Below are 17,983 nucleotides of genomic sequence, written 5' to 3' on the forward strand. Positions count from 1 at the left end.
GACTAAGATGGACCGGACATCAATCCATGTTCTCCAAATCTTTCTGAACAAGTCTCTCATATTTCAAATTTGAAATATAATAGCCAGGCAAGGCGTATTAGTGTCTTTGTTTTCTCAACTTGTGAATGTTACCTTTGCTAGAGGGAGGTTTATCCCTATTTTGTTGTAACTCTGAAACTAAGGCTAGAGGGGTTTCCTCTGGGCTCTTTGAATCTGATTACCCTGTAAAGTTATTTTCCATCCCGATTTTACAGAGATGATTTTTACCTTTTCTTTTTAGTAAAATCCTTCTTTTAAGAACCTGACTGATTTTTTCCATTGTCCAAACACCTAGGAATTTGGGTCTTTGATCACTTTGTAACCAATTGGTTAGGATATTATTCTCAAGCCTCCCCAGGAAAGGGGGTGTAAGGGCTTGAGGGGATATTTTGGAGGAAGAAGAACTCCAAGTGGTCCTTTCCTGTTTCTTGTTAAATCACTTGGTGGTGGCAGCATACCAGGTTTTAACCTAAGCCAGTAGAAATAAGCTTTGGGGGCTTTCATGCGGGTCCCCACATCTGTACCCTAGAGTTCAGAGTGGGGAAAGAACCCTGACAGAGCCCCTTAAATAGCTGAAGGCTTCATCTACACCCCTGCCCCCCAATAATACTTTAGATAATTTGGGATTATACTCCGGATACAATTGTCCTCCTGATATATCCTGTTTTAATTCGGATAATAATTTTTCTTTAATAAGAGCTTTTAAAATTGATTTATAGATCTTTGTTATGTCAAACAGACAAAATACAGACCAACAAGTAAGACAAGGTGTTTGAAATGCCTGTGCCTGTCTAAACTAGGACTTACACCAATGGTAGCACCAGTGGTGCAGGGCCTGTTCTACACCAAAAGTGAGAATTTTTTATAAAAAAAAAATGAGTATAGGTACTACCAAATTGAACTGTGCACTGTTGAGCTGCCCAGCAAGGGGAAAACATACAGACTTCAATGAACAAAGGCAAAAAGTTACCTTCTTTTTAGGTAGAGGGACTACTAAAGGTTCTGCTTACACCCTGATGAGCTGACTGACCTTGGGCATCAAATGGCAGGTAGCCCTTGCATTCAAATCTCAGTTTATCTGAAATCCCCTGCAACAGTCTAAAGACATAACCTTATTTTGGATAAATGAGGTTTGATGATATGAGGTCCTGCCTATTTTGAGCTGCTGTTGTTTATTAGTTTTACATGTTTTGCACCACTGGTGCTAGCGTTGGTGTAAATCCTAGTGTAGATAAGCACAGGCATTTCAAACACTTTGTCTTCTACACCTGCTCTGAGCATAGTTAGACAACACAGGATACATACACTGTAGTTGTGGGTCCAATTTTGGCTGGCTGGCACAAGCCTCCACTGGTGCAGCAATATCCACACTGCTATTTTTAGCATGCTAGCTCAAGCCCCAGTAGCGCAAATCAGTCTATTCAGGATGGGAGTCTCATTCTCAGCTGCAGTGTAGACAAGTGTTTAAAATCCCAGTGGCCATTTTCTGCAGAAGCATTCCCATGATTGTTAATACTAGAGCAACAGCAACAGGAGGAGAATAGCCAAAAAACCTGAGTGTAGACAAATTTTGCCAAATCAGTCAGCCTTGGAGAAATTAGCCAGTAGTCCTTTAACTGTGCAAGTCTCTATTTCAGGTTTTAAACTTTCCACTCAGGGACAGGAGACTTCCGAATTTGCAGAGCAGGTACCTTAATTATCTGAAGATTTTGGATGCCCCATGAGATCATCAGATAATTGAGAGAATGGGGGCATAGCAAGTGGTTCCATACACTTTTTGTTGCCCCAACTGCCAGGGCATAATTTAGAACTGTGAAAATGCTCTGAAGTTGCATTGGAGGACAAACCAGTGTCAGGACAGGCCATGATTGGGGGTATGAATGTGCCTAAAGATAACGATAGTTTATACCTGCTCTCAGAATTTTTGCTGAGTGTAATTCTGGCCCATAGATTTTTGATCATATGCTCTGTTTTTAAATTCTTCCACACTAAGTTATGTTGATATAGGAAGCACTTTTCCGTGTGCGCGTGCAAGAGAGAAAGAGAGTGAATTTGGCTTGCTCTGAGGAGGAAATGTTCTTTTTGAAGTTAATAATAGAAGTAGGTATTATTTTATAAGAAAATTACAGTAAATCAGTTATTTAAAGAGTTATGAAGATAAGTGTTCAAATTTTAGACTTTGATTTGTTTGTCTATCCCCTCGTCCAGGGACTAATAGGTGATTCTTCCCCATACTCATAGAATGCATGAAGAGTTACTGCCACAGTAGAAATTCTGTCATCACTGCCTTGGCAGCAAGTTGAATGGAGAATTAGAGACAGATCTGTACATACTGTTTAATGTTTTTGTTTCTTCTAGATACTCTAATAAAACAATCATTTTCTGGTTTTATTTTTGTACCAAAAATGTATCCTGTTATAGGATATGTTATATTAAAATAGATGGATCTAAGAAAAATCCTGAAAAAAAGAAAGGCATATAAGAGAAAAGGGCATTCTAAAAATTAGAGCATATTAGTGCAGTAGTCAGGATTATATACCTTAGACTTACTGCTTTAAATTGATGAGTCTGCCTACCATTGTGACTGCTTTAGTGTGCCATCGCCTGAAGTACCATTTTTATTTAATTTAAAAAAAATTCTTGGACTAGTACAATATCTTCCAATCATTCCCAGGATCCACTTAATGATATGGTACAATATGTGATATTAGTGAGTCCATTACTGGATACTGTGTCCAGTTTTGCAGTCATTACTTCAGAAAGGATGCTGATAAATTTAAAGGATTCAGAAAATAGCTACAAAGATGATTTAGGATCTCCAAAACATGCCTTGTAGTGAGAGACTTAACTTTATTTTACTTAGTTTATCCAAGAGAAGATTAAGGGGTTATTTGATAATAGCAAGCACCCACAGCAGTGGTGGGCAACCTGCAGCTCCCATTGGCCGGGAATGGCAAACTGCAGCCACTGGAAGCTGCGGGTGGCTGTGCCTGCGGATGGTCAGTGTAAACAAACTGTCTTGTGGTCTGCTAGTGGATTATGCTGATGGGTGCGGGTTGCCCACCACTGACTTACAGGGAAAGAGATTTCTGATTGTTGTCAGTTCTTTAATTTAGAAGAAAAAGGCAATGGTTAGAAACTAGATAAATTCAGGCTGGAAATAATGGGAAAAATTTTAACAGTGAGGATAAGTAACCATTGCAACTTTGGAAGTTGAGGAGAATCCACCAAACCATCTTTGGTCTGGATCTTTTTCTAAAAGGTACACTGTAGTTTAAACAGAAGTTATTGGTTTGATGCAGGAATTATTGGATGAGGTTCTTTGGCTTGTGTTATACAGGAGGTCAAACTAGATCATCATAATGGTCCCTTCTGGTCTTAAAATACATGAATTTGGGGAGACTGAACTAATAGGACTTCTCTTTGCCACCTTATTTGCTGTTTTTTCCTCATTCTGTTTGACCTGTGTTTAGTTGTCAACTTAAAGTACTTATAAATAACTCCACTATTCCAGCCTGATGTATAGTAGAGGATGAAATTTACAGGAGGTTTGTTTCGCTGTAGTGTCATGGCATTCATTGTAGGCCCTATTAAGAGAGCCATGTGACCATCAGAAACGAATGTTAACATTCTGTTCTCTGCCTTCCCCATCCCCTTTACATTGTATGGAACTGTCTGATGTCTGCATGAGAGAGCAGTACCATCCTGAAAATAATTGTGGATGTGTGGAACAAATATGTTGCAAGGTCCCATTACATTTTGATGATTCTTTTATTTTATAACATGTCTTAGCCATTTTTGAATTTGGATCTCTGAAGGGTAAGTCTCCATTGCCAAGTTCATACTTTTAAAAGCTTAGATTTCTTTCCTGAAAAAGGTTGAGTAGGCTCCATCAAAACAAAAAAAAAGCCTTTTTGGTATTGCTGCTCAGCATGATGCTCAATATATGGACATTATAGTTCATTATCAAATAAATTTTTACTTAAAAAGCAGCTAGTAGGAGGAGTAGAAAAGTAATTTCTCCTCAAACAAGGATCCAGAGGCTTGTTCCTGATTTAATTCCTTTTTGCTTCTGTCTGAAATAGGATTAGAATTTAAATGCCAATTCTACCATGCCTAAATCAGTTGACTAACAGTGATTGTGCTGACCTCACAATTAATAGATCTCGACAAGGTGAGTTTCCTTAATTCTTCTAGAATATTCAGAAAATCAACTACAAATGAAGAAACCTAGAATACCTCTGCAGATGTCACAAAAGACCTTTTCTGTTTGTGCACTACCTACATTATTTGTGCACTACTGTAAAATGAGTTTCTGAGAATCAAACTGAAAGGCTGGTTTGAGATGCTTTTTAGCGCCCAGATATTCAGCCAGACTTCTTACTTTGCATGCCTTTTGTCCACACAGTGAATTCTGGATGTAATACCTGTAATTGGAACACATGATTTCTGAACACACATTGTCAATGATATAACCTGCTACAAATATTTAAGCCTTTAGGTGCAGTTGTTTTCTGGTGCAAAATTTCTCCCACAGAAATGGAGTTCCACTGCATAAAATCTGGCCCTTAATATATATGAGCTTTTAATCTTGGTAAGAGTATGTTGGCTGACTGTACTTGGAGAGCGGACTTTGCCAATTTCTGTTATTTCTCTAAGGCTGAAAATCATCTTTGAGGGGAGCACTATAAAGAAATGTAGCCTTTTCTATCTAAAAATTAGTCTGATTTAGAAGGAATTGGACTTTAGTCCTGGTCAACACTGGGATGGGGGGAGTGTCGATGTATGATCCGCAACTTCAGCTATGGGAATAGCCTAGCTCAAGTCGACGTATCTTATTTCTACTTTCCTCCCGTCCTCACGGTGCGGGATTGACAGCTGCGGCTCCCCCAGTGACTCTGCTACCTCCACTTGCCCTGGTGGAATTCCGGAGTCGATGGGAGCGCGTTCGGGGATCGATATATCGTGTCTAGACGAGACTCGATATATCGATCCTCGATAGATTGATCGCTACCCGCTGATGCAGCGGGTAGTCTGGATGTACCCTTAGTATATGCCTGCCTATCAAATAAATTGTAAAAAGGGAAAAAATAGTTTCCCCTCAAGTCCATTTTTATAAGAAGGGTAGGTACTGGAAATTGTGGAGATGAGAGAATCCTCTGAACATTGAAATGTTTTTTCATTTACTGCTGGGAAATAATCACCAAAAATAAATGCATTTTAGGTAATTTGTATTTGAAGATCTTTTCAATTACTGGAGGTCCATACTATGTTCATCATGTGGTATATTTTTGCTTTGATTAATTGTTTTTTTTAAAAATAGACATGTATAATCATGCTGACTTCTGCCTCTGTTTCAGCATATTGGTATTTCATCTATGTATCATGTCTATTAAAATTTCTCATAGACCCCTATGCTTCGTAGTACAGGCAAGTCTTATCATACGCGGGGGTTCCATTCTGCGGTTATTGCGTAAAGCGAAAACCATGTATACTGAAAATTATATCCCCAAGCCCTTTAAATCCCGTCCACAGCTCCAGCGGCCGGGCCGGGGCGGCATTTAAAGGGCTCCTCCAGGCTCCCGCTGCCGTGAGGAGCCCAGAGGAGCCTTTTAAATGCCGCCTCAGCCCCACCGCCGGAGCTGCAGGCAGGATTTAAAGGGCTCTACCGGGCTTCCCGCCGCTGCAGGGAGCCTGGAGGAGCCCTTTAAATGCTGGCCCGCAGCTTTGGCAGCCGGAGCTGCGGGTGGGATTTAAAGGGCTCTGCCGGGCTTCCCGCTGCGGTGGGGAGCCCAGAGGAGCCCTTTAAATCCTGCCCACAGCTTTGGCAACCGGGCCGGGGCTGGCATTTAAAGGGCCTGGAGCTCCACGGTGGCTGGAGCCTCTGGCCCTTTAGTTCGCACCAGGGGCTACTAGCTACCTCTGCAGCTGAGAGCCCCCTGGGTGATTTAAAGCCCCTGGAACTCCCAGCCACAGCTGGTGCCCCAGGACCTTTAAATCTTGAGGCCACGCCTCTTCCACTTGAGGCCACGCTCCCCCGGACTCCGGCCCTTCAGCATAAAGCTGAAACCGCGCATGTTAAATACGCATAGGTTGCGACAGACCTGTATCTTGTGCATATATGTCATCTTTTCACTCATCTGCATTTCAAGCTCTATTGCTTGATATTTCCTGTGAGAGAAGTAGTTATTGTATTACTATTAATACACATCTGCTGAATAATGGAAAATTATTTCTGAACACTTAAGAAACCACTATGTTAACCATCTAGAGAACACTATATTGAGTTACCAGAATAAAAGGGGTAGGCTCCCTTCTCCAGACAAACACAGCAAAACAGCATTAAGTATTTCAATGAGTAGAACATGTTAATCTTGATCAATCAAATTCAGAGACAAGGCTTGGTGTCTGTAAAATGAGAAAAATCATGGAGCTTATAAAGACGTCTAAGGGAGAGGTTGGTATGGATGTGAAATGGATTAGCAAAAATAGTATGCTCCAGAAAAATTACTGTTAAACCAGTGGGTCACATAAGGAATTATATGGCATTGAAATACTCATAAGAACATAAGAACAGCCGTACCGGATCAGACCAAAGGTCCATCTAGCCCAGTATCTGTCTACCGACAGTGGCCAATGCCAGGTGCCGCAGAGGAAGTGAACCTAACAGGCAATGATCAAGTGATCTCTCTCCTGCCATCCATCTCAGTCCTCTGACAAACAGAGGCTAGGGACACCATTCCTTACCCAGCCTGGCTAATAGCTGTTTATGGACTTAACTACCATGAATTTATCCAGTTCTCTAGTCCTAGCCTTCACACCCTTCTCAGGTAAGGAGTTCAAAGTTGACTGTGGCTGTGTGACAGCAAAGAACTTCTTTTATGTTGTTAAAACCTGCGCCTATTAGTTTCATTTGGTGACTCTAGTTTTTGTTATTATCTGAGAATAAGTAAATACCTTTTCCTATACACTCTCCACTATCCTCATGATTTATATACCTCTATCCCCTTAGTCTCCTCTTTTCCAAGCTGAAGAGTCCTAGCCTCTTTAATCTTTCCTCATATGGGACCCTCTCCAAACCTCTAATCATTTTAGTTGCCCTTTTCTGAACCTTTTCTAGTGCCAGGTTGGCTTAGCAATATTTACAGACTGTGCTCTTTTTTTAAAAAAATAAATAACAGTCAATTATCTAAGTTTCTCAAACAATATTAAAATTTCAAACATGACAAGGATCTGGATTCTCCAGTCTATTAAGGACACTTTGCACTATATAAGTGGCACCAAGTGGCTTTAAGAAGCTAAAAATATAAAATAAAATAAATCTAGCTCCCTTAAGTATAATACAATAGTAAAAGATACTCAGCCAGCTAGAATGCTTAACTGATTTAAAATTCCAGACTTAGAACTACATGTAAAACTGTCTTGGGCAAGCATTGTTGCATTTTTAACATATAGACTTGAAATGGTGAGGAAGAGTTGAACTAAGACATCTATATTTTTGTTTTAGTTTAAAAGTGAAGCCAATACCTATTTGTAAACTGCTTTATAATATAATTAGAGGATTCTGAAGAAGCTTCTAGCTGAGTAATGAGTGAGGTGCTTTTATTTTCAGATGTCTAGCAAGAGAACAGTTCAGCATAATCCTTTACTCACTGGCTGGAAAATTCTCACAAACTGTCTATTAGTTAAAATGAGAGATGGAAGTGGGATTGGCTCCATGATGGCATTAGACACATTTTCTCCAAACTGTTGGTTGTAGAAGTTTGTTCTTTTTTCATGGAGTTTTTTGTTTTTGCTTTGATCTGTTTCCCTGATGGAATAGCAATATGTCAAAGGACAAAAAAATAGTAGTATAGGAGCACTTTCCCTGCATCAGCTTGGTTCATTCTACAGACTCTGTCCTGAATCTACTCCAGTGTTGTACTGTATCTTGATCAAGTTTAATGCTCTTTGGACAGAGTTTCATATACTGGACTTAGAACACAATATATTTGGGACAAAACAGCTCTCATAAATTCACTTATTACATGTTTAATTGCATCACTTGCAATTAATAACCCCACTAAGTGCAGACCAGCACCCTGAATCCTTTGTATAGCTGCTCTACTTTTTAACAACATAAGTATTAACTAAATTCTATTGTCTCTATCTGTGTTTTATTTGGTGTGAAGTATACACTGTTATTCTCAAACTTACAGGAGTTCAATAGTTGCTCCATTAAGTAGGTAAACAAGTATTTCATCAAATTTAAATCCAAATTTGACTAGCTCCTTCTGTGGGTTCAGTGGTCAGGAAGTCAGGTTGGAGTACATGGAAAGTAAGATGGTGCAGGTAAGGGTAACTCTAGAAAAGCACATTGGTAAACTAAATAGCAGAAAAAGACCCCAAAGATTTTTACCAAGGAATGAAAGATCCTACATTAAAAAGATTCAATTCTTGGGAAAAGTCAAGTCAGTGTTTGTAACCTGAGGCTACTTAGCTTGATAAATACTGAAGAGGATTCTGACATACAATAGAACCTCAGAGTTAGGAATACCTTGGGAATGGACATTGTTTGTAACTCTGAAATGTTTGTAACTCTGAAGGAAATGTTATGGTTGCTCTTTCAAAAGTTTACGACTGAACATTGACTTAATACAGCTTTGAAACTTTACTATGAAGAAAAATGTTGCTTTTAACCATCTTAATTCAAATAAAACTAGCACAAACAGTTTCTTTATCTTGCCAATTTTATTTTAAAACTTTCCCTTTATTTTTTTAGTAGTTTACATTTAACTCAATACTGTACTGTATTTGCTTTTCCTTCCTTCCGTTCTGTGTGGTTGACCGGTCAGTTTGTAACACTGGTGTTCATAACTCTGAGGTTCTACTGTAATTACATTTTAGGGGAAGAAGTCTCCCTGAATATATATCCACAGATGTGAAGGAGGACAGTGTCTGAAACAAGTGAGTGAATGACAAAAGTAGTGGTTATAGGTTAAGAAATTCTTTCAATAAAATGGGATCTAATGCTTCGGTATCAAGAGGATTCAGGAAACTAGCTTGCAGTTAATTCAGTTATTAATTGCAAGTAATGAAATTTAGACAATAAATGACACCTATTTGGTCCATAATATCCAGGGCCAGCTTTTCAAAGAAGCCTCTAAGTCTAAAATCTCAGATTTGCATGTCCTCAAATAAAAGTGGCCTTATTTTCAGAGATGTTGAATACCTACAACTCCCATTGGATGTGAGTGGAATTTAATGCAGTTCTGAAGCCATGTGCTTCTGAACCAGATGAAACTTGAAACTGGTTATTGGTTATATATAGTTGAATGAAACTTGTACCTTTATAGCTTAACTGATAGGTATACGCTAAACTGAAACTTGAATCTGGTTATGTAGTTAAATGGTTTGGGAGTACTTTTGACTGGATTAAATTAATTTTTTATTTTACATATTGCCATGTAAGAGCATATGCAGTCTTTGTAAACTGCAACTTTCAATTAGTGATATGGAGTTCCTTTTTTAAGCAGTAATTTGATACTTTTGAGTAGTATACATACAAGGTACTTAAAGATCTTGGTGCAGATTCTCCACTCTGGCTGAGCGGCACTTGAATGTTGAGGGGAGGTGAATCTGCAGGAAGTCAGTTGCAGCTTCTTGATTCAGAGCTACCAAGGCCAGACACGAGTTAGAACTGCACAGAGCAGCTCTAATTTTAGGCTGCTGGCATCCTCAGGGAGTTTATACTAGAGGAGGACCATACTTAGTGGCACTTCACTGCATCTCCTTCCTGTCCGGCACACACATTGTTCCCAGAATGCCCTGGTGTACCTGTCATGCTGCCTGGAATGGCATGTGACCATGAGTGCCTACTTCAGGGTAGACACCCCAAACTGGTGATATGTTCTATAATTAGATTTCACAAACTCAGTACTAACTGTGAACTCCCAAAGTACTACAGTAGTCTTATAATAGAATCAGGGACAGTCCCTTGAGACAGGCAAGCTGGACTGTGATAAACGGTCACACCAAAAATCTCTCACATTCCAGGTTACTCCCAGTCCCAAGAGACCTGTCTCTCACCCAGATCAGGTTGCATCCTAGATCTCACACCAAAGACAATGCTGGTAGCCAATTCTGTAGTAAATTAACTAAAGGTTTATTAGTTAAGAAAAGAAATGAGTTATTGAGATGTTAAAGCAGATAAAAAATACATATACAGGTAAATCAAGGTCGATGATTCCAAATGGTAGTAGTGATGTGGTAATCTATCAGTTGCCCAAAAGTCTCTCGAGGCTGCCTGGAATCTTCTCACTTTTTATTCTGTCCTGTTAGAATCCAAACAGTCCAGAGATGAAGGATCTTTTCTTGAATCCATATTTACAACTTTTTTTGTCTCAAAAAACAAACCAACAGGGTTAGTACCCACGTGAGCTGTTTCTTTGATTGGCAGAGAGAGAGGAGCACATTTAGAGGCTTTGGTCTCCAATTATCCGGCAGAATGACCATGTGCTTCCAAATATGCAGGAATTAATCTTTTCTTGTTAAAGTTCTTCATTTGCATTACTTAAGGCTTCTTTCTTGTTTGATGGGTTATTTTTGTTACAATATAAATGTTTGTTATTACATTATAACAGGATACAGATAAGTAGAAACAATGCATGTAACATCCCATTAGTTTTCATGAAGTTTAAACACCAAATACATTCTTGTACATTTAACAATCACTTGGATCTGTACTTATACACAAGTGAATTGGCTTGGTTTGCAGCTGAGAGTCTGACAGTTCTCAGCTGACACCTTTGGCATAAGCTGACACCGGGTCTGCCAGTGTCGCACATCCTGTTATGCCAAGAGTGGTAGGAACTGCTGGCATAGGAGGTGGAGCTGCCCTCACCAGACTTAGATCAGTGGAGAATTCCTCTGTCATCTCCAGCCACTCTAAGTCCACTTCACACTAGTTATGCAATATGGCCTGGTTTCAGTTGTTTCAATTATTAATATTACTTGAAAAAATGAAAATAGTTGACATACTCAGAAAGAACCTTTTACAGTAGCTGACTTTTATTTCTGCATCCTTATCTCTTCATGTCTCTTCTTTTTCTTCTCTTCCAAGTGAAGGACAAAGTAAATGGGACTTGTATTTGTTTGGATCATTTTAAAATTTTGCTGAAATACTTGATCTTATTTTTGTGTTCAGTTGAATCAACGAGAATGTGTTTAAGATGTTTGAATTGCTTATATTTTTCTTTTCCTTTCTGGCAAGCAAAGCTCAGAGTTGATGTATTCCTTTCTTTAAATGCTAAAATCAATAAATAAAATGTAGAAATTACCTCCAGGATGCTTAGTTCAGTTGGCAATCAATACATTGTTGTTTTGTTTGATCTGAAGCCAATTGCATTGATTTCCTACCCAGAAATGTAAGCTGCCCCATTTATTTTAGTGGAGTGTTTAGTCAGCCATAACTTGAGTTTTGACGTTAGAGTAAGCAAGTTTGTCCAAACCCGCCCCTCTCCCCCGCTTAAGTTACCAGCATTTTATTACGAAACTTTCAGTGGTCCAAAAAGCAGTGTGAACACCCTGAGTCTCATTTGCTCTTTCCAGTAAATAAACACAAAATTGTGTAAATTAGCATGTGGGGATAGATTTTGAGGGGGGGAGGCGGGGGGGCAATTTTTTTTTATTAGGCTAAAGGGACTAAAGAGAAGACGTGTGCCTTAAAACCTATCCAGGGAAATTTGAGCAGATTCTTGTTCCATTCTTGTGGATTTCAGTGTTATGAAGTGTGATGGGGCAAGGCCAGATGGCTACAGTAAAGTACTGAGAAACAGGTATGTTAGCCCCAGGCTAAACAAATCCCTAGTACCCTGGTAACCAAATGGCAGTTGCTCCAGGTTAATCAAGGCACCTGGAGCCAATTAAGATCTTTCTAGAAGGCAGTAGAGATAGCTACTTTAATTAGAACACCTGCAGCCAATCAAGGCAGGCTAATCAGGGCACCTGGCTTTAAAAAGGAGCTCACTCCAGTCAGGCAGAGAGGAGCCAGAGGAGAAGGAGCGTGTGTGAGGAGCTGGGAGCAAGAAGGCAAGGAGCTGAGAGTGAGAGAGTATACTGCTGGAGGATTGAGGAGGACAAGCATTGTCAGACACCAGGAGGAAGGTCCTGTGGTGAGGATAAAGAAGGTGTTTGGAGGAGGCCATGGGGAAGTAGCCCAGGGAGTTGTAGCTGTCCTGCAACTGTTACAGGAGGCACTATAGACAGCTGCGATCCACAGGGCCCTGGGCTGGAACCCGGAGTAGAGGGCGGGCCTGGGTTCCCCCCAAACCTCCCAACTCCTGATCAGACACAGGAGGAGCTGACTCAGACTGTGGGTTCCACAAGAAGGGAAGATCACTGAGGTGAACAAATCCGCCAATAAGCGCAGGACCCACCAAGGGGGAGGAGGAACTTTGTCACAGAAGAGAAAATGGGACACTTTTTTATTTTTTATTTTTATTTTTTTAACTGTGACTAGGTCCAGTTAGTGAAGAAAGCATTTGGATGCCATCTACTCAATGATTTTCTGACCATATTGTTTCCAATCTTTTGCGGAGCCACTCAGCTTTGCCTTGATTGTGGATGACTCTCATTTAGAGACTTCATTTCTGTATGTCAGGGGATGTGGCAATTTGCTGTGTATGATGTGCTGTGACTTTGGAAGTTGGCAGTTTTACCAGGAAGCTTTCCAGGTAATGACAGACCTTTATGCCTCTTTTCTCAAGCTCAATACTACTTTGATAAATATCTTGTGAATACACAAGGTGAAGAACAACGACCAAAGTGCATTACTGTCAACTGTTATCTTTGGTCCTGGACTGAAGTGGAGGAAGCTTTGCTGGCGGAGATGTTGGGGATATTGAGGGAGATCAGCAGATCTGAGAAAGTCCTGTTGGACTACTTTCTTGATCAGAAGCGCAAAGGTTTCCATCTGGAAATGAGTTTTTCTTAGTGACAGATTTAGAACAGAGATCTACAACACAGGGCACCTCATTTAGTAGCTGTGAAGAATCTGGAGGAGAAATAACTTTCTCTTTGAGCAGCAGGGATGACAATCTATAGGAAAAGTTTCCATATGGATAAGAGGAAGGATGGGGGAAGTTCAACGAAAGGTGCTTTTAAAAATTTTTTTTCTAGTGTCCATCTTTCAGTGACAATAGCAACCCACCTGGAGGTGAAAACATTGTTAGGCTTTTCATGGAAGAACAAAGTCTTGGGCTGGCAAATGTGTTTACTGTCTGGCTGAGAAGCCTTCACAAGAGGGTGTTGGTCAACTAGTTAGTATTTACTAGGGAAGTATGTGCTGCTTCCATTTGAATTAAAAAGATGATGGTTCAGGTGAATTTGCCTATCCTGAAAATTCCTGTTGTATCAAATAAGAATGTAATTCCTCCATGACTTCCCGAAGAATGTATATTGCAGCATTTTCTTCTTGAGTTCTGATAAATCTTTCAGACATTGAACTAGGGCATTTCCTAGCAAATTAATACCATAAAAGGGAATTTCAGTGAGATTGCCAGTGTGTTGCATAAGAAAGATGTGACCAAAAATGTTTTAACATCACAAGCAGTATTGCACAGATAGGGTAAGACCATCTTGGCCAATTTCATTCACACACACTCACACACACTTACACACACTCACACCCTCCTTGATTCCTTTTCCCGCTGTCTTGGTGACTACCTCTTCTGGGGTTTATATGAGTAGTGGGTTGGGAAGAGGTCTGTGCAGACTGATGTTCAAACCGTGGTGTGTGTCTCAGACTGATGGGGATCAGGAAATTGGTGGAGTGTGAGCAGTGCTGGCTAAGGTGTTATGCAGAGAACTGTACCTAGGGGTACGTCTGCACTACTGGATTATTCCGATTTTACATAACCCGGTTTTATAAAACAGATTGTATAAAGTCAAGTGCATGTGGCCACACTAAGCACCTTAATTCGGCGGTGTGCGTCCATGGTCCGAGGCTAGCGTCGATTTCTGGAGCGTTGCACTGTGGGTAGCTATTCCGTAGCTATCCCATAGTTCCCGCAGTCTCTCCCACCCCTTAGAATTCTGGGTTGAGAGCCCAGTGGCTGATGGGGCGCTAAAACTCATAATGTCCCGGTTGTTCGTGGGTAAATTGGTGCATCCGTCATTCCTATCGCTCCGGGAAGGCAACAGTCAGACGTTCATTTCCGTGCTCTTTTTTCTGGATATTGCTGGGCAGACAGCCATGCCGGCAGCTGCTGGAGCCCATTTCTCAGCTTTGTTTTTTTTGTTGTTTATCATCACCGTATGTGTACTGAGATGCCACTGCAGAGGGATACTCGAGCGCAAGCAGCAGCATTATTTGCTTTTGCATGATAGCAAGAGACGGTTATCAGATCGTCTGCTGCCGGTGATAACTTGGCAATGAGATACGTTATCTGTCGTTTTGTCACTGGCTAGACTGCTATCAGGGTGCTCGCCCTGGCTGAGGTGGCATGGGAGACAGCTCAAAGGCAAAACTGGAGTAATGCTCCAGAGTTCATATCCTCCTTTATGGTTTCAAAACATAGAGTCAATCCTGCTAGAATATGGGCAGAATGTGCTAGAGATCAGCCCAGTGGTGATATAGACAGCACAGACTGCTCCTGTGGCAGATTCGCAGAATATATTAGACTTGCATTCGGCATTCAAGTGTGCTCCCTGCAACGAATCCCCAACCTATTGCTTCACCTTTCCTTCCCCCCAACCTCTCTGGTCTACCGTGCGAGGTCGCCTGCCATTTTCGTTCATTGAAGTTTATAAAGAATTGGCGGAATAAAAACAGTGATCTGTAAGTGGGATAAAAATGTGGGGGGGAGCGCGCCTCCTCGCTGCTATCGATACAGTCCTAGGCACGTACAGATCTTTTCTTAATCACTGAGAAAGGGAAGGGGACTTATTTGAGTGCGGAGCTCAGCCCCCAGTTGTATGATGACTGACTGGTTCCATGCCCGTTCTTGTACTATCTACTGGAATGACTGAGAATCTATCTCCATTGTGTCTCGCCCAGGCGCCCTGGCCAGCTCACCTGAAGCAGCCGAAGCACTCACTTGGGTAAGCAAGGGACCTTTTTTACCGGGTACCAGTGGAAGTAGGATGGCCTACCCAGTCACTAGCTGCACCATCTGCCAATGGGCAGGGGAGAGAAGTGCATACTGCTCTGTCAGTTGCTGTCAGCATCGCGTTCTACCACCGCTCCTTCAGTAAACTAGAGTGACATTGAAAGAAGTCAGCACGATTTCTTCCTTTCTTTCTATGTGGGGGGGGGGCGGTAAAGTTGACGATCTATTCCCTGAACCACACCGGACTCAACTTTCTGTGTGTTTTGAGCATTCTTTAGACAGGTTCCATTGGGTAGATAGACTCAGGCCAGGATACTCATAATATATGAGTCTCTTGCGGAGTGACTTGCCTTGTGTGTGTGTGTCTGTATGTGTGTGGTGAGGTTGCTTTGAGGTCGGTTTCGCTTGTGCTTGCCCTCCTTCTCCTCCATGAGTCTGTGTTATTTGTAGTCTTGGCTTTTCCTGTTTGGAATGGCTTGTCACGCGCCTCTTTTGCTGCAACTGGGGCGTTAGCTGTAGATATTTTTGTCTTCAAACGCTGGTGGGCATGGTTGGTTCGTCTTCTGTAACAGATCGCTGTTGATAGAACAGATTTGTTTCCCCATAAGCGTATTCAGATCCAGTATGTTTCTCCCGTGATGGTCCATGCTGGAGGCTCTCTTTTGGAGTGTGGACTGGCATTGCCACCCATGCTGATTCAGAGCTCCCGCTGGGCAAAAGGAAATAAAATCAAAATTTCGCGGGGCTTTTCCTGTTTACCTGGCCACTGCATCCAAGTTCAGATTGCTGTCCAGAGTGGTCACAGTGGTGCACTGTGGGATACCGGCCAGAGGCCAATACCATCAATTTGCGGCCACACTAACCCTAATCCGATATGGTAATACCAATTTTAGCGCTACTCCTCTCGTCGGGAGGAGTACAGAAATCGATTTAAAGAGCCCTTTATATCGATATAAAGGGCCTCGTAATGTGAACGAGTACAGCGTTAAATCAGTTTAACGCTGCTAAAATCAGTTTAAACGCATAGTGTAGACCAAGCCTAGGATAGAACAAATCATGTGAGTTTCCTGGCTGAATTTGGAATAATTTTTGAGACATGCTGTTAATGCATCTTTTCTCATGAGGAAGTAGCCATGGTGAGTTCAGTATATTTTCCAGTGATTTGGGAACAGGAAATATTCATTTTCCCTTTTTTTTTTTTAATTTTTGGGATTTGGTTGAGACAAGTGTTCTGTAATGTGTAAAGTGGTTCAGGTCACCAGTGTTGTTACCAAGTAAATGGTGATCTCAGTATTGTATCCTGAAGTTTTAGACGAGGAAAGACAAAATGTCTCCCCTCTTCAGACATCTTGTCCCATTTCCAGGGTTGGCGATTTCCCATGGAAAAACTAGGTTAGGACACAGCACTGATATATATTGGCTTAAACCCGATTTAAACCAGGAATCTGGGAAAAATAATTGAATCATTGTCCAGCAGGTTCAGCAGGTATGGAATGTATCCAAAGTTTGAAAAGATTATCCATTCAAAACTGAGGAATAGGTTTGGTCTATTCACTGCATCAAAGTTGGTCTTCTGCAGAATGCTACATGGCCAAATGGACATGGATTGGCAGTCTGAAACTGCATACTTCTGATTGCTTCATGCTTCAGGCCTACAACTCTGCATTCTTGTCACGTTCACATAGTCAAATATTTTTGACTTTTATTTATATAATGTTGGAAACTGGAATGAGTTATGACATGTAACTTACTAAGAAAATACCAAACCAAAATACATACAGACATTCTGATGTTCAGTACTATAATTACATACATTAGTATTACACCCACTATAGTTTTACTTTTTATTCATTCAACTCTAAATCTACTGCTTTATGCAACCCCAATTTGAATATGTAACTAAAATTAAGTGTATTGTGCTGTGTAGTCCCAGTTAAGTCCTTTTTTATTTTAAAAAATTCTTTTCTGGGGCAGAAAAAGCAGTATTTGACTCTGTAAAAACTACTGCTGGAAAATACCATGTCATTCACTGTTTATCCACAAGATGATCATTCCTTCCTAGACCATCTTTCCTCTCTAAATTTTTGTTGTTATGTACTTCCTGAGCAGAACTGAGAGAAAAAAAGAAAAGTTTCAAGAGGAGCTCTTGGTAGCTGGCATGGTTAGTGACAACTGGCAGGTAAACTGCTCAGTACATGGCCAAAGCAACTCTGACATATGAATCTGTTATCTTCGTTAGGTAACTTTGAAACACTGGTGGATTTTTTTCTTGTTATATTGAAAATTTCTTGATTTATGTTACTTATTTGATGTTGCACATGCAAAAACTGAAATCTTCAATACATATATTTTTGTATTATTTTTTTGAATTATGGAGATTTTAACTTTTTGGTTTTGGTGTGGAAATATGTCCAGTTGAAAATTTCCATGTGACTATTCTCCCAGCTTTCTCTTCAGCAGATGACGTCTGTCCCTTTTGCTATATTAGTTGACTTACTTCTTAGAAACTCGGTCTGTCAATACCTAGTTCATATCCATCCACTTTTGAACTGCAAGGCTCAGATCTCTTTTTATTACTAAATAAGTGGCTGTTTTTGGTGAAGAGAACACAAATAAATACAGTCTGTGAACTTGAAAAGACATTTATATTGCCCTAGTTTAAAATCTTATTGTGTTTATAATTTTGTGAGATCAAAAAGAACTAATTTCAGTGGGCATCTTTAAAATAGAGATTTTTACATCATTTCATAGGTTTAAGAGGTAAACAACATATTGGGCATTAGTTTTAGCAGATGCTACATTTGAGTATGCAGTTCCTTGGATAATGGTGATTCATTAGTATAATTCGTGGATCC

The 17,983-nt window shown here is 40.5% G+C and overlaps 1 protein-coding gene across 9 annotated transcripts in view; it reads left to right on the forward strand.

Moving 5' to 3' along the window:
- The window catches only part of ANKIB1 (ankyrin repeat and IBR domain containing 1), a 167,125-nt gene that overhangs the window by 47,863 nt on the left and 101,279 nt on the right, over window positions 1-17,983 (forward strand). The window contains exon 2 of one of the 9 annotated variants that reach the window (XM_032798126.2): window positions 8,926-8,985. The exons of the other annotated variants lie outside the window; for them this stretch is intronic. The gene's annotated coding sequence lies outside the window, so the exon portion shown is untranslated. The remainder of the gene's footprint in view (window positions 1-8,925; window positions 8,986-17,983) is intronic. 9 annotated transcript variants of the gene reach the window in all.

This window comes from Chelonoidis abingdonii, chromosome 2, assembly GCF_003597395.2.
Source record: "Chelonoidis abingdonii isolate Lonesome George chromosome 2, CheloAbing_2.0, whole genome shotgun sequence".
NCBI lineage: Eukaryota > Metazoa > Chordata > Testudines > Testudinidae > Chelonoidis > Chelonoidis abingdonii.